Source organism: Triticum dicoccoides, chromosome 3A, assembly GCF_002162155.2.
Source record: "Triticum dicoccoides isolate Atlit2015 ecotype Zavitan chromosome 3A, WEW_v2.0, whole genome shotgun sequence".
Lineage (NCBI taxonomy): Eukaryota > Viridiplantae > Streptophyta > Magnoliopsida > Poales > Poaceae > Triticum > Triticum dicoccoides.
In genome coordinates this window covers 754,373,273-754,393,473 of record NC_041384.1, presented here as the reverse complement: position 1 = coordinate 754,393,473, position 20,201 = coordinate 754,373,273, and positions in this window count along the sequence as shown.

The following is a 20,201-nucleotide window of genomic DNA, read 5'->3' as shown; positions in this document are numbered from 1 at the left end:
CTTGCGTACTAATGATAAGTAGAACTTACTAAACAGAGGATATTTTATTTTGCAGTGGTTTGTTTTGTTCACACATGCAAATCTAATCCTACAACTAAACATAGCATGCATCACATTGGAGCTTCAAATAAATCATAATACCTAGACAAAAGGAACATCACAAAATAAATATTGGGGTAGCTATTACCCGTGTTGCAAAGTTAATTTGTCCACGGTTTCTCAGTAATTACCTATGGTACAATGGAGTAACACCAGAGATCATGTGCCAAGAACAGAGATGGCAGACAGCCTGCAACATAGTAGTACAATGCATCAATAATACTTCTTGCAATATGAATCCATTTATTGTTGCAGATGTGAATGGCATAGTATCCTTTTGAATTCAGAGTGCACTCCAGTAAAAGTAGATGGTGGTTCAGCTAAATGCAAATATGGGGAAACAGGAAAATTATTGAAACTGAATTCATGTAGTGACACTGATATATAAATGTGCAGGATGGTGCCGTCGGCAGCTTCGACATGATGGCCTCCTAACTGTAATACTTAATTAACATGAAATTGGAGAAACACTCAACTTCCTGTTGGCGGAAATCTTCAGATGGATTTAATTGGTATGCTGAACCTAAAGGACCCCGCCGCTATCCATGATATTGGTAATAGGAGCATGCATGTTGTTTCTGCGCGGATGTGAGGAGGTCAGGAAAAGGGCTGAAGGAGTCCGCCGTAATTCTTCGACGGCCGTGGCGTCATCAGGCTGTCGTACTTCCCCCGTAGCCTTAGCAACAGCGGTGGCTGTCCGACCCGATTCAGAGTGGTGTGGATGCACGTCCTTCTCCGCTGCATCGTCCATCATAGGTTGCAATTTGGTGAGGGTGAGGGTATGAAAGATGAAGAGATTGAGAAAGAATCCTACTCAGCCCCGGCAACCAAGATGGATTGCAACCGATGCATCCTGGTTAGGGCTGAGATCTGAAGGAAAGGGATTGGGGAGAGGTTGGCTGATTGTTTTTTTCATGGTTATAGATGAGATTTGAAGGAAGGGGATTGTGGAGAGGTTTGCTGGCTTGTTTTTTTTTGGATTGATTGTTGCGGTTTTTTTTTTCTGAACTAATATTGGACGTGTCACATGCGTTTTTCATAGGACTCTATCGTCTGTGTTTCACAAGTTTTCCTTCTATCCTGATTGTAAATTTTACAATCTGACGGTTTAATTAATTTTGATGATGTGGATTAATGAGAGATCATGAAATATGCCTCCAATTAGTAAATAAGAGATGTCACTCCTATTTCCTAGGAATTATTGAGGGCATCTGACCGGTGCATGGGTGCAACCAAATTTTCACCCACATGCAGTATGGCGTCGGCGAAGCTCGCATGGCCTCACGCTCTCTTTGTTCAACATCTCCTATTTAAAGCAACGGCCACATGCAGTATACCATCGATCTCATTGAAAGAAGCAACATCTTGTTGAATCGTCCCTCTACTACTTTCCTTGTCAACCAGAATAATGGCCCCAACCAAGAACATTGGGGCGGCACGAATCCTTGTCATCATCATGGTGGCAACTACATTATTACCGTCGTCAAGCGCCACCGTCACCAAGTCCGGCGAGAACCTGTTCAAGTTTGCCATCGTCGGGCTCATCAATTCGGTCCTCGACGACGTCATCGCCGCCACCCCACCAGCCAAAATACCCGAAGTAAAAGCGGCCGGGGAGAAGCAGGTGGAACTCGCTATTGCCAAAGTGGACACGGCCAAAGGAGACAAGGCGAAACTAGATGCGTTCATGTTGGCCTACAAGACGGCCGGTGAGAAAGTCATCGCCACGCCGCCCGCTCAGAAGTTCTCGGTTATGGAGAAAGGCTTTACTGAGGCTGCTTCTAGCATGGCTCCGTAATTGACACCTCGTTCACCTCTATATACGATTTGTTTCTTATTTCCATTGCCATGCATGCACATCGTACATGCAGCAGTTCTTATTTCATTTTTATTTCTTTCTAGTTCTTGGATCTGTCTAGGTCTCAGTCGACTTAGACTTCTCAGCTGACGTCATCTAAAGTAGATTAGGCCCATTTCTTGACTTGGCGTCTGATGGGCTGTATCAGCCTGATTTCTGGGCTTTTCTTGTTCCCTCTTGTTTATTTGTTTTCTTTGTTTGTGTATTTGGACACGGATATTTCCTTGATTGTTTGTTTGTTTTATACACACAGGGAAAAGGGTGTTGAACAAAAAAGTATGGGCCCGTGATAGAGACAAAAATGTACATGACAAGTGCTTTTGGCCACCGATTTTTTATTGTCTTGTGATTTTTCTGGGCGCTACTTCTTCTTGAAGCGCACCACTAGCGTATCGTTAGTCTTTGTATGATTTCGTGCGTCTAGTTTTTTGTTTGTTTTTTGCTTTTTTTTTCTTTTTTCTTTTGTTTGTGTTTTTTCTTGAAGCACTTGTTTACATTTGTCGTGATATTTTAGAAAAAAAGTGTTTCTGTATTAAAAAATTCATTGTGTAATTGTAAATTGTTCAATAATATTTTAAAAAACTGCCATATATTTTAAAAATGTAAAAAATATATTAAAAATGTTTAATGTGTATTTGAAAAAATAATAAAAGTGTAGGGAGCGGCTAGTTGCAGGCGTTTGTACCCTTTATAGTTGTATTTCATGTTACATCGTGCAGTTGTGATCTAGGACGACACTTGGAGTTGCGTGTGCAGTCGAGGGCCACACTTATAGTTGCAAGCCTAGTGCTGAGCATGCAACTACCCCCTCCTCTCCCATCGACCTCCAACAAAAACACAAGGCGAGTTGCAGTCGGGAGGAAGACATGTAATTGCAAACGAGGACGACACTTGCAATTGCAAGCTTAGTGTTGGGCATGCAACCGCCCCCTCTCCCGCTGTCCACCAACAAAAGAAAATGTCAATTGTAGTCAGGTGTTTCGACATGCAATTGTAGACATGGCGACAATTTTAGTTGCAGGCCTAGTGCCAGACCTACAACCCCCTTCCCCAGCGTCTCCCATCGACCATCGACAAAGCAAAAGATCGGTTACAATCGGGTGTGTAGGCATGCAGTTGCAGTTGAGGGTGACACTTGCAGTTGCAAGCCTAGTGTTGGGCATGCAACTACCCTCCCGCTTTCTTGCCGCCCAGCAACCAAAAAAGGTTGGTTGTAGTTGGGCATGTAGGCATGCAATTGCAGTCTAGGGCGACACTTGCAGTTGCAACCCTACTGTCAGACATGCAACTACCATCTCTCATGTCGCCCACCAACAAAACAACAAGGTTAGTCGCAATTGGGTGCGTAGGCATGCAGTTACAGTCGAGTGCGACACTTACAGTTGCAAGCCTATTGTCAGACTTGCAACTTCGCTCCCCTCTCCCACCGCCCTCCAAAAAAATAGAAGGCCATTTGCAATCGGGAGGGAGGCGTGCAAATTGCAGTGGAGGGAGACACTTGCAGTTGCAAGCCTACTTCCGGGCATGCAACTGCCCCCCTACTCTTCTGCGAGGCTCCGACAAAAACACAACACCAATTACAGTAGGGAGGAGAGATGTGCAGTTGTAGTGAAGGACGACACTTGTAGTTGCAAGCCTAGTGTCGGGCATGCAACTGCTCTCCCCTATCCCTTTTCCCACCAACAAAACAAAAACATCAGTTGCAATCAGGTGTGTTGACATGCAATTGCTGACAAGGCGACACTTGGAGCTGCATGTCTAATGCCAGACATGCACCTGCCCCCCATCTTCCACTGACCATCGACAAAGCAAAAGATCAGTTGCAACCGAGTGTGTAGGCATGCAATTGCAGCCGAGGACAACACTTGCAATTGCAAGCCTAGTGTTGGGCATGCAACTGCCCGCCCTCCTTTCCCGCCGCCCACCGACCAAAAAAAGTTTCGGTTGTAGTTGCGTGTGTAGGGATGCAATTGCAGCTGAGGACAACACTTGCAATTGCAACCCTAGTGTTGGACAAGCAACTACCCCCTCCTGTTGCCCACCAAAAAAAGGTCGACTGCAGTAGGGTGTGTAGGCATGCAGTTACAATGTGACACTTACAATTGCAAGCCTAGTCTCGGACATGTAACTGCCCTCCCCTCTTCCTCCACCCTCCGACAAAAACCCAAGCCAGTTGCAGTCGGGAGGGAGGCAAGCAATTGCCATCTAGGGAGACACTTGCAGTTGCAAAAGCCTAGTATTGGACATAAAACTACCTCCCCCTCCCTCTCCCGTCATGTAAATAACCCCTTTCATTGCATGGCACAACCAATTTTTTTAACACACACCAAACAAAAGCTAATAAAAAGAGGGTGGTATCGTGACAAAAACTAATAAGAAACACAAGGCCCAAAAAATGAAAAATGGAAAAAAGGTTGCTAACTTACCCATTGTTTTTGAACTCCTCCATACATACATGCTGAATAATACACACATACATATTTAATACAATAGGTAATGATTAAGTAGAAAACTGGCAAAAATAATTGCGGACCTAAAAACGACCCAAAAACAACGACAAGAAAAACAAAAACAACAAAGAAAATAATTGCAGCAATCGTGTCGCTAGAAATGTGCAAATGGTACGCTAAAATATTAAAAAAATACATCACATAATACGAAAAAAATGGAAAATATATCTTACTGGAAATTTGCTTAACTCACGTTGCACATTGAAAAAGATAGTGCAACTGGACAACAAAAAAAGTTAAAAGCAAAAACAAGAATAAAGAAGCAAATGATAGATGATATGTTAGAAGATACATAAAATTATGAAGAAAAAAAATAAAAATAGAAGTGGAATAAACACATTGATTAGGCAACAACAAAAAAGCATACTTTTTTTCAAGTAAAAAAGGATGGCCACTTGCACACAAGGAGAAACATCCATACTACAAAGAGAGTACGGAGAGAGGAGTGTATGTGACAGGACCTCTTCCCCACCCTAAGTCACATACAGTAATGGTGACAGCTTCCCCTTCTCTCTCTCCAATTGTAAAAGTTTACAAAAGAAAGAAAAAGAATAAAAGGCAAACGACGAAAAAGGGCTAAACACCAGCCCAGCCCACGGGCAAACCCCTGTCATCTTCGCACCACCACGACAAGGAATCCAGACCAAACAACGAAACAGACAGGAAAACATGCCAGACTCACGCTTTAATGGGCCGAACTGAGACAAAGACACAGCGCTGCGTGAATCTTAAAGCAACAACGATCCAAAGGTTGAGGCGTCGACTGAGACTTCGCGAAGTCTCAGTTGACTGATTTTTAGCAGCTCCGTTCTTTCTATTTCTATTGTCGACTTTGCTTCGCATGATCGAGCACTTGTAATAATCCAGATATAGGGAACCCTCACGTACGGGCCCATTACGATATGTACTATGTTTATTTTCCCAAATAATATATCAAGAAAGAAGCTGTGTACCAGTTGTACTTCTCATCCTATATACTTAAGAAGTTCACCCCCACTAATTTATTTTGTAAACAGGAAAAGAGAGAGCAGAGAGAATGATGGATGAACAATCATTCTATTGATTGAAGATTGGGGTATTTATACCCAGTTTACAAGGCGGTTACAAAAGGAGGCAGTTGCCAAAAGTGGCACCGACATTGCAGTGATTAATAATTAATTAACCTAATTAATTAATTCCTAACACTCCCCCTAATCAATGCTTGTCTTTGTGAATATACATCATCTTGATAGACTCCTCCTAGTATGTATTTGCCTTGAACGTTCATCATCTTCATCTTGAAAGTCTCCTCCAAAAACCCTGTGGGAAAAATATGAGGAGAATAGTGTAGATATGTTGCTAAAACTCCTTTAAACCCAGTGCGAAAAATAATAAGGAGAAAACGATGCAACATATAATGATTATTGTCTCTTGATAACTCATACGAGAAAAACCTTTGAAGAAGGAGAAAACTCATTGGTGAGTTTAGAGAACAATAAATACGCCTTGAGTACTTCCTTAAAAAAAAACCCCGCTAGGGAAAATAGAAAGTATGACATATAATCTTTGAGAAGATATTGCCTCATTAAAAACCGTTACGAGAAACTTTGAGAGAAAACTCATAAGGGAAAAGAGTGCGATTATATATGCCATTGAAAACTCCTTTAAAACCCAATGGGAAAAATATAAGGAGAAAATGATATGACATATATGAACACTTGTATCTATATTGTCTCGTTAAAAACCTTTTATGAGAAACCATTAGGGAAAAACTCATGAAAGGAAAAAGAGTAAAATATATGTAATCTAATGATTGTTAACATGTTATACTTTGGGAGATTACTCCCCCTGAACTTTGCAAATCTGGAGGATGTCTCATATCAATTACACTGACATGATCATGACATCATGAATAATATGTCAGCTTTTCCAATATTTTGTTTGCAAATTGTTTCATCACTTTTCTATAAGTCATGAGGATAAGTGATCTCGAGCAATGTGCTTTGTGATATTGCTCTTCATATAACATGTATGTATTGAGTAATACAAGTGGTAGCATCTTGATAAATCAAGTTATGTTATTATGATGAATCTCAACCACATGGTTTTGAGTGTGATTTACCATTCTGCAGAGCCATGCATATTTTGCAATGCTTGTAGATAAAGAAATTATGTGAGAATGATAAGTGGAAGTAGCTGTTAAAGTCCATTTTGATGACTTTTACAAGAAGACTATTCCAATGAATTCAGTCATTGATGTGGCATTGTTGGGATCAAATAAAGAGCCAATATCATTTCATATATCATGGTCATATCTTGATTTTCCTGATGGAATTGTCCAAGACTTAATGTGAGCTTGAGATATAAGTTGATATTTCTTATATCGACCATATACCTTTGTTGGGGGGTTGCACTCTAAACAAAGATAGGAAGCATAGTGTCAGGCCTGACATGGTTTGCAATTATATGAGTGCTTTGTTATTAGTAAGATAGAAATTCAGGTGTTGATATCACTTAATTGTCACCCCTAGGTATGAATGGATTTGTATCCTATTAGTATGACCATACATGACTTATTGTTGGTACAACATATCCACATTGAACTTCTCGTATATGTATTGGATATATGTAGACTGATAGTTCTTGAGAGAATACTCAAGTTGTAAGCTTAAGCTAAATTTGGTTGAATCCAAATTTTCCGTCTTGAGATGATTATGTGTATGTTTAGGTCTTGTATAGATATTAATGATGAGGTCATCAATATACACTGAGGTGATGAAAGAAAATCAAATTGATTCTTTTACTAAACATGTAATTAATCATCATTATTCGAGTAACCCTTTTGAAGAAGGAACTCATTTAGTCGGTAGTACCATATGATTTCCGACTATTTCAAGTCATAGAGTGACTTATGAAGTTTTACACAAAATTTGTTGCGATTTGCTTTTGGATTCGGAAGTATAAGCCCTTCAGGGACTTCAATATAGATTACCAAAACGAGTGACTCATATGAGTATGTAGCCACTTCATCCATCAACTGCATGGATAATTTTATTATTTTATTGCCAATGTTATTTAGTATCAAAACATAATTCCACTCATACCAAGCAGGTATGTTACATCGTAATCAATGTCTGGTCTCTGCGTGAACCCTTTTGCTACAAGCCTCGCTTTATCACCACCTCATTGACTTTGTTCATGAATGAGAAGTTTTTAGTATTTCATATGGAAAGTACTTATGAGGAGTAGGTATTACTGCGGTAAATACCACTCGTTTGCAGAGCGAGTGCTATTCTTCGTTACTTGCTTCCTTTTATGTGAATCAATATGAGTGCAACAGGCACTCTACCATGGATTTTGGTTCAGGGCCCAAAAAGTTTTAGCAATTTGAGAAGAAATATATGTCGACAAATGTAGTCTTTAGTTTATATGATTCAAATAGAATTATTGAAGTTTGTGGATAATAGATATTCATTCCTTTTTAACTCCTTGTGATTTCCTACAACAAATGGAGTCAAGGTGTCTCGATGTCCCGGCACCAAAACATTTATGCACATTTATGCCGGGCTTTGGATGATGAGCATCTAGTGAGGTGTCTCTCAACTTGATGTTCAATTACATTTACTGGTTGAGGATTTGATTTCCTCTGTTTCCGCGGAAGCATATGAGAAGTTATATCTCGTCTTGTCAGATTTTCTCTCCCCCCTTGCTCTCATTTGGGGAGAAGAGTGGTTTATCAGGTACCTCCACTCTTTCTGACACTTATTGCAGGAATATAGAATTTAGTGACACCTTGTCATCAGTAAATGTATGTGGCAAATTTGCAATGTGTTGCAAGTATATGATTCTCTAAACTTCTAGTTCAGATTCTTTGAGTACGTGGATATAAGGATTGAATGTCAATAACATTTCTAATTTATTTCTCGGCATTATTTGTGGTACTTATCTCCCCCTAATGCCGGAAAATATCCTTATTGTTGATGCAATCAGCATACGGGCTATGAATAATTTTGATTGACGGATAAATTGTTATTCCTCACATAGATCACTAATTTTCTGTGAGTGCCCATTGATGTACGCTGGAGTGGTGATATCGGTATGTAACCGAATTATCGTAGATGGGAAATACTTTGTTGATTTTCACGTAGTAACTACAAGGGGAAAGTAGTATGATATGCAGTTGGTATGATTAAGATCATACTTACGGTGTGTAAGGCCGTATGTGTCCAACAAGAGGCTGGTAAATTTAAAATTCTTTAAAAGTGGTCATGTAATTCATTTAACTTTCTTTGATAAGAAATTTAGCTAAACCATTCTGGGTATGCACAAAAAGTACTTAATGCAAAAAAAAAATTCTCATTGAATGAGTTCAACAATATTGTTCATTCGAATGGGTTTATAGATCCTGTTTTTAGAAGAATTTGCTCTTACTTTGATATGTTGAGCAATTTATTTAGCAAGATCATGCATGGTTGTGTGTGATAAGAGACACACTTAAAAACATTTTATGAATGTGTATATGAGTACCATGAAGTATCTAAATTATCCCAGATAATGGTTAAGCAATCCAGACATATGTTTTGAATGTGTTTAAGGAAGAATAAGTGTCATGCTTAGAATTTTAAGGTGAGAGGACCTTAAAACTTATTTCCCCAATGACACATGCGGTGCACATAAAATCTGATGATTTGGGAAAATTTGTTACTTGATAAGTTATGACCAACAGGATTGTCAATAATTTTCTAATCATCCCCAAACCAGAATGGTTAAGGTTACCAAGCCAAATATTTAATTTATTAAGATCTAGAAAATCATTGTGTACGCAACAATATTGAGTATGACTTGATTCATACATTCAAAATTTATCGAATATCATGTCTGAGAAATAAGATATTGAACATCGCACTACTTGTAGTACAACAAGTATAGGTTAATAATATTTTGGGATAATTAAGAGATTACATGAGGTCTCCAATATTATTGAAAAATTTATTACGCAAACATATCATCGTTGCAATGGAATTCACCATCCTTTTATTGCACTAGATTTTGGGTTCTCACCTTTTGATGAAGATTTGAGAACGATCATTTACCAGAATATTTTCTGGTTGTAATTTTGCAAATTTTAAAATTTATCCCAAATGTGTGGTGTGGTTTGACTATGTATTTGAGGGTTTGGTAATCATAGGTACGATGTTTGTATAACCACACATTTGACGAACTTGAGAGTTGTCTTTGTGATCGTTTGAAAACGATTTATTCCCCATTAGAGGTAATTCTGTCTTCAGTTACCTTCACTTTACTTTGAATTCCTCATGGTTCTATTTTGTGAGCACTAAGTTGCATAGTATTCTCGGTACTAGCAGGAATTTTAAATTGTGGTATAGCACCTATTGGGTGAATCTGATGATTTTAATAAATTCGATGTTTCTTAATCGTAAAAAATGGTAGTACTATCTTAAGAGGATGTAAAGTGCATTAAGGGCTTTTCAACTGGATCTATATATAGGAAAATATTTGATCACGGGAACTCAACTTGAAGTTGATTAAGTGATAAAATTGTGAGTTGCGATAGACTTGAGGTCTTGAAAACTTATGGTGGTCATCCGCGATGTGCTCATTAGCTATTAAGAGAATAGCCATGACATATTATCCCGTCGGTGGAGTTATAGTGGCAACAATGCCACATGTGGATACAATGACTCATGTCATGAATCATCTTAAAATAAATTCTCCCACCTAATTATGAATTTCGTGCATTTGAAAATGTAAGCAATGAAAATGATTTGTTTGAGAACAATCATGGCCGAGGTGATCCTTGGTGAACCTAGGTGTATCCTTCAATACAACGCATGTGATGAAATCATTGTTAATATTTTGGACTTCATTCTTGAGGAAGTGTGTGACGTTAGAGTCACTGCCAAATCGTATAGAATTTGCATGTTCGACATTGGTTAGTCACTATGAAAGTATAACCACAATGTGATGTGGACATTGCAATAGTGTTTAAGACACTTGCTATAAATTGTGGTATCCATCTTGATGGATGGACGACACTATAATTAAAAATAGTGACATAGGCTCTTCTGCCATGTATTTTACCAATGTAATAGAAGGTAATCGCTGGTATATGCAAATATTTGCATAGTTTTCCATCACATATTCAAGCAAAGTGAGGCTTGAATAGTTTGTGTTAGCACAAAAATACCATTTCGGCATATAACAAGTGTGCAAGAACAATATTTACTATGAGAGTAAATTATTTTAGTGAACAACAACAATAAATGCTTCGGATGAGCAAGTTTTAATTTAGCTGATGCCTTATAGCCATATGTGTAGACCTCGATTTATATAGGATAACACTTTGAAGATAGTCACCGGGTGCGGTGTAGATCTCGCAGTAATAGAAAACATAGTCTAACTTTTGTCAGTAGATGTTCATATCTCTATTACCTTATGTTATGCTATATTTAAGAAAATCACTTTGAAGGTAATCATCTGTCAAAGTGACATGATGTAGACCTTGCAATAATAGTGGATAGTCTGTAAAATTTACAGTAGATGCCACTATTACCTTATGATATCTCGAGGTAGTCATATATAATATTAATATTTGGAAGAGCACTTCGAAGGTAGTCATCTTGTTAAAATGACAAGATGTAGACCTCACAGTAGTGATGAATAATCTGCAAACTATGCAGTAGATGCCATCAATACCTTGTGATTCACAAATAATATTTGGATGGTCTCAACAAATATGACACTTCATAATTTATTTATTTATGTCTAATTTCACAAGATAATCTCAATTGCCAAACTAAAGTTGTTGCACTAAGAAATATGTCATAGGATGTTACAAAAACATGTATGTTGATCATACATGCTTACTGAAAACATGTCTGGAATAACCATTCTCATGATGAAAAAGAAATAGAGGAATCCGACGATCTCACATGCATATATAGATAATAGCCAAGGGCTTAATCTGCAATTTCTCAGTAAGCATGATAGCTTATTCATTGTACAGAAAATCTAAAGATTAATCTGCAAAATGCAGTGATAAACTGATAGTATGCAAAATCGAAATAAGGAGACGGCTTATTCTTTAGTTTCCGTCAGCGTGAGGGTCCAGATATTAAAGAAAGACTAATTTGAGAATAAGAGCAATAGATTGGCTGAAACTGAAAATCAACGAAGGGATAAGGTTATCCTCTTTCTTCCGTGAGGTTCCCCATGGATGATTCGTATACGTCGCTGGGGAACAGCACGGTGGCGAAGGGCTTGCCGGGCGCCGAGTCCGCGCCTGTGGCTTCCGCCGTCTCGATGGCAGGATGGAGCGAACTTCCCCCCGCGTGCGCCGGAGGGCGTCCTCACGAAGGACCGGCAGGGAGGCGTGGTGTCGGGTGCGGCCGCATCCTGATGAGTCAACCGCCGTGCGTCGGCCGTTGCCGACGTGGGCGTTGTTGCGCCGTGCTCGCGAGGGAGCCGCGCTTTGCGCCGCCACCGGGACGGGTGCCGTCCATTGCGCCATGAGCGGCCGTGTCGCATGGAGGCGGGCTGGGCACGGCCTCGCCGCCAAGCCATGTGAAATCAAGCCGAAGGCCATGGTTGAGGGCGCTGTTGTCCCGTGAGTATCCTGTGGATGGAGTCCTTCACTTTGAGAATTGGCACGATCTCTGTACCTTTTCTATTGCTGATCTTCTCTTCTTCTGCTCTTGCTAGAAACGATTCGCTGGATGGTCTTTGTTTAGGGGCATCGCCGATGACGAATTATTGAAGTGAGTTGCGGTAATTCCTTCCAGTCCGTGCCGGGGACGGTGCCGTCGCCTTGGCAGCGAGGCACTTGTTCTTGTGGCCTCCTCGCTCTCGGCAGAGCAAAGTGCGTGATAACGTGTAAACAGGAAAAGAGAGAGCAGAGAGAATGAGGGATGAACAGTCATTCTATTGATTGAAGATTGGGGTATTTATACCCAGTTTACAAGGCGGTTACAAAAGGAGGCAGTTGCCAAAAGTGGCACCGACATTGCAGTGATTAATAATTAATTAACTTAATAAATTAATTCCTAACATATTTATCTAAACATGCAGCTTATCCACCTCAGCCATGCGGATGCGCCACATCAGCGATTCTCCACCCATCTCATGCATTCCTTTCCAGCCTTCTCTATGTGAACTCGAGTTTTTTCTCCCTCGTCGGAACAGGAACGATCTTTCCACACACATTAGATGATTAGAATATGAACAGTGCACCGCCAGGCCACCAGCTAGGCTCACTATGGACATAATAATCATTTTTAATGCCGGCCATTAGATGTGTCTAGTGGAGTCTTTTCCTCTTCTGAAGCAAGCATGTCTTCTCGTCTTTCAACCATCCCTGAGCCGAGCGCCCGCTGCCGCCATGAGCGCCGAGCGCTTTGCTTCCATCATGTTGGGAAGCTAGCTCTTGGCGACGTTGGCACCTACCTGATGGCCAGAGCTTGCTCCCCTCCCATGCAGAGCTCCATTTGCTGTCATTTGTCGCTGTAGACCGCCATCAAAGCTCATGTTCGTCTATGTTCTTCCCAGTTGCAGCAAGCACCGCCACGGTCTATCTGGTGAGCCGCTAACCCTCGCACACTTTTCTTTTTATGTTGCGCACTCCCTGCTGTCTAGCTTCCTGCCGGGGTCCTGCCGGAGGCAGGCACAGGACGGTCGTGTCCAGTAGTAGAAGAACCAGTCATTGGGCAGCGTAGAGATACGTGGCACGCGCCAGAGATCAGGACGCACCGCCATCTAAGCGCACCAGGAGGATACCGCGGTGTGACGTGAGCGGCATGACGCAGTTGTGGAAGTGGCCGGCGGCGCCATGGACGATGGAGCTGAGCAGCGGACGGCCAGGGCCGAGGACCTACCACGACGCTTGGACGAGGCTCGAGACCGGTGGATCTTCCCCGCCGTCACACCGCTCCCGGACGAGGAAGCCGACGAGGGAGGACTAGTGGCAGCAGGCGCCCTATGGCCAGTTGCAGTTGCAGCGCATCACCTTGTGCGTTCGGTTTATTCGGTTTACATGGTTCGGTTTATATGGTTTTTCGGTTTGTACCGTATTAATACTTCGGTAAATACGGTATAAAATTAAAATACGGTTCGGTTTCAGTATATACCAAATTATTTCGGTATGATTTCGGTATATACCATAAAAACCAAAGTTGACGCGAATGTGAAAATGACGTAATAATAATTTACAAATTTATGTCTCAAAACACATACTATTTTAAATAAATAGTATATGACTATATATATAAGTATATATGCATGCATTAATTCATCTGTTGATGGTTATGGACGTGCTTAGCATTTTAAAAAGAGAAAAATGACTGTGTTACAAGAAAATTTTACATGCTTATTAGTGAATTTGATTCATGAACAAGAAAAATGACAACTTGTATGGTTGTTCATCTCAAGAAATATAAATTTATTTTTACTTCGGTTTATTCGGTTAACCGTTCGGTTTTTCGGTATATACCATAAGAACCAAAGTTCAAATCGGTATGAAAAGTTCAAACCATACCAAAACCAGAAACCATAAAAACCATAAAATCGGTTCGGTTTGGTTTATTTTCGGTATGATTTTTCGGTTCGGTTTTGAAATGCACAGGGTGAGCAGCGCAGGAAGGATGGCTCCAGCACTTGCGCTTGCGCGTAGCCGCGCACCACAAGAGGCCACCTACGCCAGGCACGCACGCCACGATCTCCAGCACTTGCACGCGGTGGCGCACCACAAGAGGCCAGCGACGCCAGGCACGCACGCCACGGTCTCCAGCAGGACGGCCTCCGGCAACCTCAAGAGCGAGAGTGTTGCGCGTGCATGCATGTCACTCCTCACCAGCGAGCGCTGCGCGGGCGTGCGTGACACTGCTGTTACGCCTTACACGTGTGTGCACGTTGTCCCTGGTATAGTAGCATGCGCACCTATGCAGGCAAGCATTATTATTAGTTCTTTGCTAATTACCTTAGGTACGTTGTCAATGGATCGGACCCTAGCTAACAGATGCATGCATATCAGTATCAGACCGGAGTAGCTACAAACTATTTGCTATAGCCTATACATATGTGAAATCCTTGCCTCCTCTAATCAAGACATATTTGGATTTCTTTTCATGAGGATTTCTCCTTGATTGGTTATTTCAATTTGCTTATACTAAACTTTCTTCATCCCTCACAAAGAAAGTCTTCCTTTCTTTCTCGCTATTACTACTATTGAATAATTAAATCATATAATTTTGTCGAATTTTACTTACACCGTTGTGAGCTAAAAATTTCCCGCAGCAACGCACGGGGTATCATCTAGTTCTTTAAATTGAAATACTGTGTATGATAGACTCGTTCTTTTGACTACCTTTCACTTGTGAAACTCTAAAGTGCTTCCTCGATGCCGTCATCGGCGTTCCGGCAGAACGCCACAAATTGGATCAGTGTATCTCCCTAACACTTCACTCCTCTTAATTGGATCAATATATACAACATTGCTCATGATAAAAATAATACTATTGCGCATGTGCTCAGTTCATCCCCGTCGAATATTTCGTTCAGGCAGGATTTGATTGGCCCTTGACTTGTGTCACGGCATAATCTTTTGTCCCGGCTGGATTCGATTAACCTGACATAAGGACAGGATATGTTTCGCTGAAACCTTACAACATCAAGGCCTTTCACTGTAGACTCTATGTACCATGAGATCACATATTCTGAGGTACCAGTGAGTAATAACAAAAAAAATTGGAAGTCCAAGATTCCACTAAAAGTGAAAATTTTCATGTGCTATCTTCGTAGAGGAGTTGTGTTAATCAAAGACAATCTCGCATGGCACAACTGGCAAGGGAGTAAGAAGTGTTGTGTTTGTACTCATGACGAGACAATCAAACATCTCCTTTTTCAATGCAAGTTTGCACGTTCTACATGGTTAGTCATCCAAATAGCGTCAAATTTATATCCACCCATAAGTGTTGTCAATATTTTTGGTCATTGATTGGACGGTATTTTAAATAGAAAACGCTAATAAGGGTGGGAGCGTATGCCTTAATTTGGTGGCTTTGGCTATGTAGAAATGATTTGGTTTTTAGTGAAATAATGTTTCTCCTCTGCAGGTTATTTTCCGATGTACGCACTCGCTATATACATGGTCTATGTTACAATGATAGGAGGACTAACCGCTACTCAACGCGGTGTGTATGCGATTGGAGCAGGTGGCTACGGAGGTTTTTTCTCAACATGGGTGGCAACATAACCTTCAGATCGACCCACCACCTCCTTCGACATAGTCATAGTGTTGGTCTAGAGGACTCTACTGTTGCCGATTTGTCGGTTGTTATTTCATGAATTTTTGTCAGACTTTCATATTGGGCCATGTGCATCCTAATTATGCAGAGGCCGGTTGTTACTCATAATGCTTTGTATCCGCGTGATGCTACATTTTGAGATAATAAATCGCCCTTTATCAAAAAAAGTATCCATGTGAACTCAATAAAACATCAGAAAAACACCCCTCCCCTCCCCTCCCAAGGCGCTCCCGTGGGCGCCCCTGGGTGGCAACCCTAGCGTCGCCGCCCCTGACCCGTCACCCCGACCCCTCCCTTGCCGCTGCCGTGGGCGTCGCCGGTCAAAGGCCGCGTGGTGTCGGCGGCGGTGGGGCGGCGTGGGGTGTCCCCTTCTACTCGGTGGGGTCGGGTGTCGGGCCGGCCCTGCTTCGGCTCCCTTCCTCCTTCTAGCGTCCTGGTTGCCTGCCGGCGCCGCCATCTCCCCTCCTCGCCCCTCCAGCACAGCTCGTGGGGGATCCGGAGTCCTGGGGTGAGCTGGCGGCGGATCTGGTTGTCCCTGTCTAGATCTGGATGGGAGTGGCGGTTGGCGGTGGCAGGGGTTGCTGGCGGCCCTATTAAGGTGGTGGTGATGCAACTGATGTCCGTCTGCTCATCTGCAGGCAGACCTGGCCAGGGCATGGAGGCGCACATGTTGTGGTGTTGGTGGGCGCCCCGGTGGTCTCTGTTGCTGTGGTGACCGGCGGGTGGTGCGGGTTGGGGCAACAACTTGGGGTGGTTGCTTCTCTGGCCGTGGGCGGCGGTGTCACGGTGAGGTGAGACGGTGGCCTTCCTGCAGTGTGGCGCTGCATGGTAGCTCGGCGATTCCCGCTACGACGACGACCGGTCTCTCCGGCGTCGGCTCATCTGCAGGCAGACCATTTTGGCCTCCGCCTCCTCTCCTCGTCGCGCGTGTGCTATCTTCGCCGGAGGGTTGGTCCTTTCCTAGTCATCATCCACTGTTGAGGGACGATTACCCCGCCAGGAGGGCCGCAGAATCATCCTTCCCCCGTCGGTTGGTTGTGTACCACCGGGGAGCTCATCCATTGCCAAGGAGCGGTAGGGCGGGGGGTGGTGGCCAGATCTGGCCGGCCCGAGGGTGGGTCTCGAGGCTGGGGGTCGCCCAGGGGTGGGAAAAGAGGGTCCTTTCCGCCCATCTCTTTGGTCGTTGTAGTTACACATCTAGGATAGGGGTGGTGTCAAGGTCTTGGATTCCGGGGCAGTGGCCTTGGTGGTGGTAGCCGTGGTGCTCGTGGGTGGAGCTCGCGGTTGGGGTGTGGACTGGTTGCCATGGTCAACGGCGGCGGCGGCTGGTGATGGTGGTACGACAAATGGGCTTGGTGTACTCTGTCTGGGAGATGTAGAGGGCATGCCGAGGTGAAAACCCATTCTGGCTATGCCAGGTCGAGGATCACAACATCTATGGTGTCGTTCCCTTCTTGAATACGTCGTCGCGAGTCTTCTTCGTCGACGTTGTTCCTCCGGGGGAACCCCGACCCCTGGATCGGGCAGTGGCGGTATTTTGCTGTCGTTTCCTTCTTAAAGGCGCCGTCTTGGAGCTCCCGACTCATCATACACAGCTTCTGTTTGTAGCTATTCTTATCACCCTTGTATTGAGCCTTGTGTGTGTATTGTGGTGCTGAGTGGGGTGTGTTGAGTTGTATGATGATTGGTCATTGCTTTATATATAAAACAAGGACACTCTATCCTTATGAGCACCTTCGAGAGACTGAGCCGGCATATTATCTTGAGATTTACGAAGTCGCCGTAGGTGCCTCGCTGTCGATGGAAACGTGTCCTCCCATTAAAAACGCATCGCCAAAAATCTTGAAATAAATTTAGAAATAATGCGAGTACCATGACTTGAACCCTGGTGGGTTAGGATACCATTGTCCCTCTAACCATCCAACCACAGGTTGGTTTGCATATACATGTGATGCATTTGATGCTAATAAAGTGTATTCATGAAACAAAACATGGTCGGTCGGTCTTATGTATGACCTCACCCCACTCACATGCATGACCGATCGACTAGTTCTTGTCAATCCGATTTGATCACCAAAACAATGAATGATGCTAGAGCAGCAAGCTAGCCTTAGAATATTCCATGCATGCATGACTAAAATTTTCAAACCATCCATTGGCCACATATTTGGCGATACTAATTAAACAAGCCGGTGGGTTTGATGCAAATCGGATGATTTTTATTTAAACCGGACCATATTCTTGACATATTTAATTAAACAAAAGCATCCAAAAGTTAACATAATATAAATCTTTGTTGGCCTCCGTGCTCGAAGTCCTTGTTCCTCATGTCCGGCATCTTCCCAGACAGGGTGCTTCGGAAAGTGAAACTGTGGGCCGCAGACGAGGAAGCATAAGGCATGGGGCATGTCTGTGCCCACATGGGACACGGAATACCTCCCTCTCCCATTCCCTACTGTTCCTTGTTGGAGTCTGTATCCAGGACGTTGCCAGTGGAGGTAAGGTCCATAATGGACGTGGACGGCACGACCTCGTGGTTCCAAGTGGGCGGGGGCACCCAGGGCCGGCCATGAGGGGGGCAGAGGGGGCGGCCGCCCCGGGCCCCCCAAATCCAGGGGCCCCAAAAGCCTGTTATGTAGGCAGGTAGCCCATGGGTCTGGAAGACATGTAGCGGCTGATTACACGATTACACGACGTCTTCCTGTTCTTCTTTCCGATCCCGATTCAGGTTAACCCTAGCCGACTGGCCACGATCGCGAGTCGCAGGTGGAGTCACGATGCGCCGACGCCGGGTCGCCTATGAAGTCCGCAGCTCCGTTCCCCGACGATCTGGACTCCAAGTCCTTGTAGCACACGCACAAACGCACGTTCGCCGACTGCCTGCCAATGGACATCGCTTCAACGTCGAGCGCCTAATCAAGCTGATATCAGTGGATCCATAGAGGGTGAGGAGGGCAGCGATCAAGAACTGCACGGGGGCACCACGCATGGCCGGCCGCCCGGCTGGTCTCACCCGCACGAATAAGCATGACAGTGATGGTCTAAGGAATAAAGGTTAGTTTACTCTATATCTAATTTTGATTGCGCCTTAGCTCTATTTTTTGACATTAGATTAATTTGTGACTATAAAACTACAGAAGTAGGATGAATTTTAGAAGTTACAAACATCAATAATTAATTAGGATATTTCCAATTATCCATTTGTACTTGGAAGACATGAATAGGAAAAGAGCTAATTCATCAAAAATAATAAAGCCAATTGGTTAGGTCCAATGTGAACATCATGTTTATAGTCTAGCCCCCTCCATGCCAATTTTCTAACTCCGTCCCTGGACATACTGCTGTCCACCATCACCCGCGCCTTGTGTTACGCTGCCGCGCCGGCTTGCTCTAGCCACTTCCTTCGTTGTCGATGTGCAGCCGTTCCGACCATCACTCTACTACCCCTCTTTTTCGGCTTGGTGCCTCCCCCCGAGTCCCTGCTACCTGCGACGACATGGGCCTCGCCCAGGTGCTGCGGTCGGCCACGTCACTCCCGTCCACGCCTCACGTTCTTTCTTAGGAAAATCGATAGACGTTGTTGCCATTTTCAGGAAACTGCCGTTTGTCAGACCCGCAATTTTATTGTCATGATGTCTATATTAAGGGGCCCCGAGTTTGAGTTCTGCCCCGGGCCCCCGAAATCTCAGGACCGGCCCTTGGGGCCACCAACTTGTTGCCAGAGGCCTCCTCTAGTGCTCGGTTGTCATCGCTCACACACGGCGAGCTGGCCGTCCAGCCGACCTCTATCCGCAATGCACGAGGGTCTGCCAACGAGCCGCAAGGCCGTCCAGCTCGTGCTTCTGCTATGTCGAGATGCTCTCCCACATCTCTTTAGAGCTCGCGGTCATGGCGAAGGTGGTGCACGGAGTAGGAACAAGAGTGGGGATGGTGCGGTGTGGTTCGTGCCGGGCGTGGGCATGTATAAATAGCGGACACCAGCTAGGCCAAGCAATGGGTTGTTTCAATGCGGACGCTAGAGTGGGTTTATCGACTGTCGCGCATGTTTTATGCCGCCAGGCGGACAGACAAGCAACCATTGTGAATGCGGCCGATAGTCATCTCGTCATGTCCAGTCACGTATCTTCAGCATTGAACATGCGCGGAGACCAGGAGAACACGTGGGCAGTGCTCTCGGCCAACGTGCCGCTACAATGTCTGCTCCAGTGTCAAGTAGCGTTTGCTCTGGGTCGGCATGAATGCGGCGACAGGGAGTTGAGGTGCGTTCATGCGGGAGAGGCTTTTGGGCGGGGCCGAGGTGTCCGATGCGTATATGGCAGAGATCCGGACGGGCGCAAAGCTGCCCCTGGTTTGCGGGATTTCGGACAACCGGGCGCGTCCATGAACCGATGGGATACCATGTTGGATGACAAACTGCGTCCTAACAGATACATCCAG